The sequence below is a fragment of the Halichoerus grypus genome, chromosome X (genome assembly GCF_964656455.1).
Source record: "Halichoerus grypus chromosome X, mHalGry1.hap1.1, whole genome shotgun sequence".
Taxonomy (NCBI): Eukaryota; Metazoa; Chordata; class Mammalia; order Carnivora; family Phocidae; genus Halichoerus; species Halichoerus grypus.
In genome coordinates, this window is record NC_135727.1 from 99,584,473 (window position 1) to 99,592,368 (window position 7,896).

General features: G+C 48.2%; 1 protein-coding gene across 8 annotated transcripts in view; it reads right to left on the minus strand.

Moving 5' to 3' along the window:
* The window catches only part of SYTL5 (synaptotagmin like 5), a 290,114-nt gene extending 287,043 nt beyond the window's left edge, over nt 1–3,071 (minus strand). For all 8 annotated transcript variants that reach the window (XM_078065204.1, XM_078065205.1, XM_078065207.1 and 5 more), the window contains exon 1: nt 2,917–3,071. The gene's annotated coding sequence lies outside the window, so the exon portion shown is untranslated. The remainder of the gene's footprint in view (nt 1–2,916) is intronic.
* Nucleotides 3,072–7,896: the final 4,825 nt, after the last annotated feature.

Sequence of the window (7,896 nt, forward strand, 5' to 3'; positions counted from 1 at the left end):
ATGCCCCATCATTATGTCTCCAAACCTAGTCCTTCTGTAAATCTTTCAGGACTCCTACTGGGAAAGAGACTCAGGAATCAAAGTCGGCAGTAATACATGCTCTCTTCATTTCATGCATCAACTTAAAAATTTCTGTGCTAGGATAATCCTGAACATTGTGGTGGTACATCTTCCACAGTACACATATAGAGAAGGCCCCCAAAGAAAATCTGCTGCCCTATGTTGTCAGTACCCACCTCCTCTCCTTATGTTCTTCTTATCCCTCCTGTGGAGTTGCTCTCCAGGCTCCTCGCCTTCAAATGAAAGACTCTAAGGTTGTGTAAACCAGCATTTCAGGGCAAAGGTGCCAAACCACTAATTAGTTTTTTCATGCTAAACCCTTTCCACTTGTCCCTGTGATGTTGTGAGGCTCCCAAACTCCATAGTCTACCCACTAGACAACTATTTACTGAATGTCTATGCTGTTTCAGGAACTGAAGGATCTGACCCATACTTAATGGAAACTATGAGCTGTGTGTGTGTGTGTGTGTGTATTTTTTTTAGCTGGAGTCTCTAAAAGTTAACATACTCCACAAAAGTGATTATTTAGCACGCTTAAAACACCATACATCTTGGGGGGGGGGGGAACCGCTGTTCTGAATATGCTTTTGCTACACTAATATTTAATTTTATACTTGGACCAATCATTAATACTGTCACTGGTTAAAATAGAACCATTTCCATGACAGAGTAGCAGGCTTGCCAGTTAGTTCCCCAAACCTATCTCCAATCTCCCTCTCCCCAGTCTCCTTCCCACGACAGAAGCTGAAAAGCCTGATAACTCAGTGTCCCGGCCTCTAAGCACCACTATGTAGCCCAGCTCTGGCCAATAAAACACAAGAAAAAGTCTGTTGAGGAAAGATATTTCTTCTCTGATAAGAGAAAGCTGCATGAGGGAAATTATTCTACCCCTTTCCGCTGCCTGTGTCCCCACCTTTGAACATGGACTAAGCATGAGCAGAAGTCACTGACCCAGAGCCCTGACACCGTTGGGCTACCAACTCCAGGGATCACCTGTCAAGGCTTCTCTATTTGTTAAAGCCACCTTTAGTTGGCTTTTCTGTTACTTGCAGAGAAAAAAAAAAAAAAAATCACAATATATGTTTTCCGTGTACGTCAGACTCATTTATTTAGAACACGGTGTGGTCTGAGGATCCACACTTTGAGATTTATTGAGTTAGAAGGAATTTCTGAAGAAAAAGCATGCCCGGGGGTGTTCAAGGAATGATAAACCCAGTCTGCACTGCTGAATTCATTTAATCATTCATTCTTTTAACAGACCCCCACTTTAGTAGGCTCCAGGGATATAAAGATGAACAAAACCTTACCCCTGCCTTCCAAGAAATCTTCCTCTCTTGAGCGAGACTGGTATGGACAGCAAGAATCACAGGATGGTAAGTGCTGAGACAGATGTGCTGAGGAGGGGAGTCATGTTATCAGCGAGGTGGGAAACCTCTCAGTTTGGGGGGTTTCCCCATAAAGAGTTTTGGAAGAGAGGATCATGGAAGTTTCCATCCAACTCTAAAAAGTTACTCCTGTGATCTGACGAAACATGTAAAGTTTTATTTTTCTTCCAAGGCGGGGGGTGGGGGGGTTCTTTTCTAGAATCACAGACTAGACCAAATGACATTTCAGGAAAGAGTAATTTATGATAGGCCACTCAATCAACTGCCAGACAAGCTTCCCCACCCATCCTTCTCCCACAAAACAGGATAAAGACAAGGTTTTTTGGGGGGGTTGGGGGGGAGAAGGTAAATACTTTCCTCCCATATCAGCAGGGATGTTTGTGTACAACAGAATTGTGCTGTGAATTAAGACCACCTGTTAACATTGCACCAAACCAAACAATATTGATGATAAAGCACTCAGTTGTCAACAGGAGCCAGAAACACACACATTCCAGGAGATTTCTCTCCTCTGCTACTTTTAAGCAAAGACAACAGCAATAATTAGTACCTATTTAATAATCACAGAAACACCTGCACTTAATGGGGTAGAGAAAGGGGGATGCAACCTCCCTGCGTTGGTTTTTCTAACGGCAGTTGGTAGCAGCAAACCCCCCCTCCCCCCACACACACAAACACTGGTAGAGAAAAACTAACATGTAGCTTTGCATTGTTAAATCCTCATAAGAAACCGAATAGGTCCTCACTGATTTTCTTGCAAGGGAAATAATAGGCTTTGAAGCATCTCTGAAAATAAGACCAACAGTAGCCTCCTAAAATATTCCTGGAATACAGTACATTAAAAATAAAATATTCAAGAATCCTTAATGAATTGTTTCAACATTATCGTGACATTCACATTAATTGGGCCTCCGGAACATTTTGATTCAGTCGGTGGTGACGAGATTGATATGCAGTAACCGCAGTTACCTTACAGCTCTGGCTCGTCCTGGGCTGGGGAGGGTTGTTCCAAGATCCCAACTCAGGCTCCGGTGAGACATCTGCCACCTCGCCGAGAATGAGGAAACCACCTTGGCAAAGGATTCCAGCTCAGCCCTCTAGCTCTCTGGCCACCCCCCCACCACCCCACCCCAACCTCTAAGAATCACCCAGGAAGAAAGTGGGGGAGGAGGGAAACACGGGAAACAAATCAAACATTCCTAGCCCCGTAAACGCCGCATCCGGACCTTTGAAGGTACCCGGGAAATTAAGAATATGGCCCCAGAGTTTGGCTTGTTTGGGCGTCTGAGCATGGATTTGATATCCTCTGTTGCGTTTTAAAAATCTAACTTTCTGTCTCCAATGGAGAGAACCAGAGGGAGCAAGCAAAGGCAGACAGAGACACAAGCTGGAAGACCCCCCCCCCCCCCCGACACACACACAAACCGCCGGAGTCACCCAAGCCCGAGGCATCAAAAGACGAGAAACTTACCTGGCTCTCACCTAGACGGAAAGGCGGCTGGTCGGTGAAGCTGGAGACGAAATGCGGACCCCAGGCGGGAGGCGATGTCCCGCTCCGCACCCCGGGGAGCGGAGTGACTCACGCGCCCGGCGCCCGCCTCCCCGCCACGCGCCCCTCTCCCTCCCCGCCCAGCCAGGTACCGGGTCGGAGCGCTGGGAGGCGGTCTCCAGACACCCCAGCCGCAGGGCCCTCCGCCCGACGCCCCCAGGCGGCGGCGCCAGAGCCCTCCAGCCAGAGCCGCGCCAGGCACAGCCCGCCCCTCAGAACCACCACCAGCTGCGGCAGGACGCGTGCCTCCCGCGAGGGTCTCCCCTCTCCTCCGCCGCCCGCCACCCCAAGACCTACTGCCCCCAGGCTGCCCATCTGAGCTCAACACGCCTTCCACGTGCCATTTGGACAGGGCGCCGTCAAGGCCCTCCCTCAGGCTGTGCCGGCTGGCTCCGGGACGCACGAGCAACCGAGCACAACCTTCTATCCCACCCCCCCCATACCCTCGGTCTCCCCCTTGCGGTGGCGCCAGAACCCACCCAGCCTAGAGACAGGCGCAGCTAGCGCCTGGAGATCCCAGGTGCATCCTTTTCCATTGGACTTCCCTCTCCCCGGACTCTTACCTTGCAGGGACTCGTGCCCCCAGCGCTGCTCACCTGACACACTTTCTACCTGCCAGCTGGATTTGGCAATGCCCAGACCCTCCCACAGTTGGTGTCCATGTCCAGGGTCTCCCTACTGCCCATCACAGCTAATGCCCAAATTATTCCCACCTGCTTGGAGTCCTGTAGCTCGCGGAGGTGGCTATAAGCCTCTCCCCTCTCAGATCCTCAAGGGTTCTGAAAGAGTGCAGTATGGATGATGGGATCCTGGTGCCAGGGCACACCCTCCCATTCTGACTTAGGTTGGAAAGAGTAGCCAAGGCCATACGCGAGCTTTATTTGGGACAGTCAAGGTGGAATAGAGTGCCAGGATTTATAGAAGTAACATCTCCAGCAAATATGGATTGGGAATCTGCTTTGGGACCTGACAGTTTTCTGGTAGAGGTTATCTTGTTCTGCTGAGGGGGCAGGGGTGATGAGACCATGGCCTCCATCATATCCTAACCAGGAGGAAAAGCCTGTAGAATAAAAATCCTGTTTGTTTCGGCAAGAGCAAAGGATTACAGGATTCAGAGAGAAAGGAACAGGAATGGGGAGAGAGTGGAGCGTTTTCCCAGCCTGAGGACAGAATTTCAGCAGCCATACTTCCTACGAGTCTGGTCAAGAATGGAAGTTAGTGCCTATTCAGGAAAGTGGGCGATCTCCCCCAACACACACCTCTTCTCATCCTCCCGTTGCTTTCTTACCACCCTTCTAAATCTAGATCTTCCCCACAATTGGGAAGGCACTATGACATTCATTTCAATGTCCCAATAACCTAGCACACAGCCTGACACACAATGGAAAATAAATCTTTATTGAAAGCTCAAAGGTCTAACATCGAGGACCTCCCTACCCCTGCCTTCCATGTCTACCTCTATACTTTCCATCTTTTCCCATTTGGTTCCTTTGTTTTTCTTCCTTATCTAACCTATTTTCCTAAATAATATCACCCCTCAGTTTCTCTGCCTCTACTCTCTAAGTCTATAAAGTCATGTTTTCCAACGTTACTTCTTTTTTTCTTAAGTCTTTCCCACTCTGAATTCTCTCTTACTATCATAGGGTCAAGTGTAATCTCAATGAAGTGCCTTTGCGCTTTTTTGTTTTAAGCTGTTAGGTACTTGGATCAAAATTCTTACCTACCAAAACTCCTACATTCCCCCAAAATATGTGTCTGTGTCTTAAAGAGTGTGTCTTTTCATGCAAGGTGATCAACAGAAAGTTTTTCTAGAATTCTATCTACACCCATCCACTCAACTCATACTTACTGTGCACCTACTATGTAATGAGCATTGTGTTAGGACGTGGATTTATAGAGACGAATAAAGCAAAGTCACTAACATCAAGAATGCCACACACCAAGGAGTGGGCAAAGGGGAGGAGCAGACAATAAACAAAGTCACTGAACAATGATGTAATAGGGATGTATACAAGGTGCCATGGGAATGAGAAGAGAGTGCACAGACCCCACTGGGGGAGGTGGGTGTGGATGGGGAGGGGGGTGTCAAGAAACATTTCACCAGAAAATGACAATTGAATCTTTAAAAAAAGATTGAATTTTCCAGGAAATAGTAATAGGAGAAATACACACAAGATGAATAATTTACTATGGATTCTTAATTTGTGTCTCCTTTATCTTGAAATCCGTCATTCTCTAGGCAGATAGTATCTAAAACAACTCCAGAGTTAAGAGTTGGCTTTCCTCATAGCTCCAGTAAAGGTGCAGGGATTGGCTCTCTGTGGATCATGTGTCCCTCCCTGAAACAATCACCATGGTCAGAGAGGTAGTGTATTCTGATTGGCTCTCCTGGGATATGTGCCCATGCCTGAAACAATCACCATGGCCAGGTAGGAAGTGTATTCTGATTGGCTGTCCTGGGTCATGTGTCCATCCCTAAAAAATTCACCATGCACAAGTAGAAAGTGTATTCTGATAGGCTGTCCTGGGTACCAATCACCATGGCCAGGTAGGTACTGTATTCTGATTGGCTATGCTGGGTCATGTGCCCATCCCTGAACCAATCACCATGGCCAGGTAGGTAGTATATTCCGATTGGCTATCCTGGGTCATGTGCCCATCCCTGAAACAATCACCATGGCTAGGTGGGTAGTGCATTGCGATTGGTTGTCCTGGGTACCAATCACCATGGCCAGGTAGGTAGTGTATTTTGATTGGCTATCCTGGGTCATGTGCCCATCCCTGAAACAATCACCAGGGCCCAGTATGTAGGGTATTCTGATTGGCTGTCCTGGAACATGTGCCCATCCCTGAACCAATCACCATGGCCAGGTTGGTACTATATTCTGATTGGCTATGCTGGGTCATGTGCCCATCCCTGAACCAATCACCATGGCTAGGTGGGTATGTATTGCAATTGGTTGTCCTGGGTACCAATCACCATGGCCAGGTAGGTAGTGTATTCTGATTGGCTATCCTGGGTCATGTGCCCATCCCTGAAACAATCACCAGGGCCAAGTATGTAGGGCATTCTGATTGGCTGTCCTGGGACATGTGCCCATCCCTGAACCAATCACCATGGCCAGGTCGGTACTGTATTCTGATTGGTTATCCCGGGTCATGTGCCCATCCCTGAACCAATCACCATGGCTAGGTAGGTAGTGTATTGCGATTGGTTGTCCTGGGTACCAGTCACCATGGCCAGGTAGGTAGTGTATTCTGATTGGCTATCCTGGGTCATGTGCCCATCCCTGAAACAATCACCAGGGCCAAGTATGTAGGGCATTCTGATTGGCTGTCCTGGGACATGTGCCCATCCTTGAACCAATCACTATGGCCAGGTAGGTAGTGTATTCTGATTGGCTATCCTGGGTCATGGTCCATCCCTAACCAAACATCATGGCCAGGTAGGTAATATATTCTGATTGGCTGTCCTGGGACATGTGCCCATCCTTGAACCAATCACCATGGCCAGGAGGGTACTGTATTCTCATTGGCTATCCTGGGTCATGTGCCCAGCCATGAACCAATCACCATGGCAAGGTAAGTACTCTATTCTGAATGGCTATCTTGGGTCATGTGCCCATCCCTATACCAAACACCATGGCTAGGTAGGTATGTATTCTGATTGACTGTCCTGAGTACCAATCACCATGGCCAGTTAAGTAGTGTATTCTAATTGGCTATCCTGCGTCATGTGCCCAGTCCTGAAATAATCACCATGGCCTGGTATGTAGTGTATTCTGATTGGCTGCCCTGGGTCATGTGCCCATTCCTGAAACAATCACCATGGCCAGGTAGGTATTGTATTCTGATTGGCTGTCCTGGGACATGTGCCCATCCCTGAACCAATCACCATGGCCAGGTAAGAACTGTATTCTGATTGGCTATGCTGGGTCATGTGTCCATCCCTGAACCAATCACATGGCTAGGTGGGTATGTATTGCAATTGGTTGTCCTGGGTACCAATCACCATGGCCAGGTAGGTAGTGTATTCTGATTGGCTATCCTGGGTCAAGTGCCCGTCCCTGAAACAATCACCAGGGCCCAGTATGTAGGGTATTCTGATTGGCTGAGCTGGGACATGTGCCCATCCCTGAAACAATCACCATGGCCAGGTTGGTACTATATTCTGATTGGCTATGCTGGGTCATGTGTCCATCCCTGAACCAATCACATGGCTAGGTGGGTATGTATTGCGATTGGTTGTCCTGGGTACCAATCACCATGGCCAGGTAGGTAGTGTATTCTGATTGGCTATCCTGGGTCATGTGCCCATCCCTGAAACAATCACCAGGGCCAAGTATGTAGGGCATTCTGATTGGCTGTCCTGGGACATGTGCCCATCCTTGAACCAATCACCATGGCCAGGTGGGTAGGTATTCTGATTGGCTATCCTTGGTCATGGTCCATCCCTAACCAAACATCATGGCCAGGTAGGTAATATATTCTGATTGGCTGTCCTGGGACATGTGCCCATCCTTGAACCAATCACCATGGCCAGGAGGGTACTGTATTCTCATTGGCTATCCTGGGTCATGTGCCCAGCCATGAACCAATCACCATGGCAAGGTAAGTACTCTATTCTGAATGGCTATCTTGGGTCATGTGCCCATCCCTATACCAAACACCATGGCTAGGTAGGTATGTATTCTGATTGACTGTCCTGAGTACCAATCACCATGGCCAGTTAAGTAGTGTATTCTAATTGGCTATCCTGCGTCATGTGCCCAGTCCTGAAATAATCACCATGGCCTGGTATGTAGTGTATTCTGATTGGTTGTCCTGTGTCATGTGTCCATCCCTGAAACAATCACCATGGCCAGGTAAGAACTGTATTATGATTGGCTTTCCTGGATCATG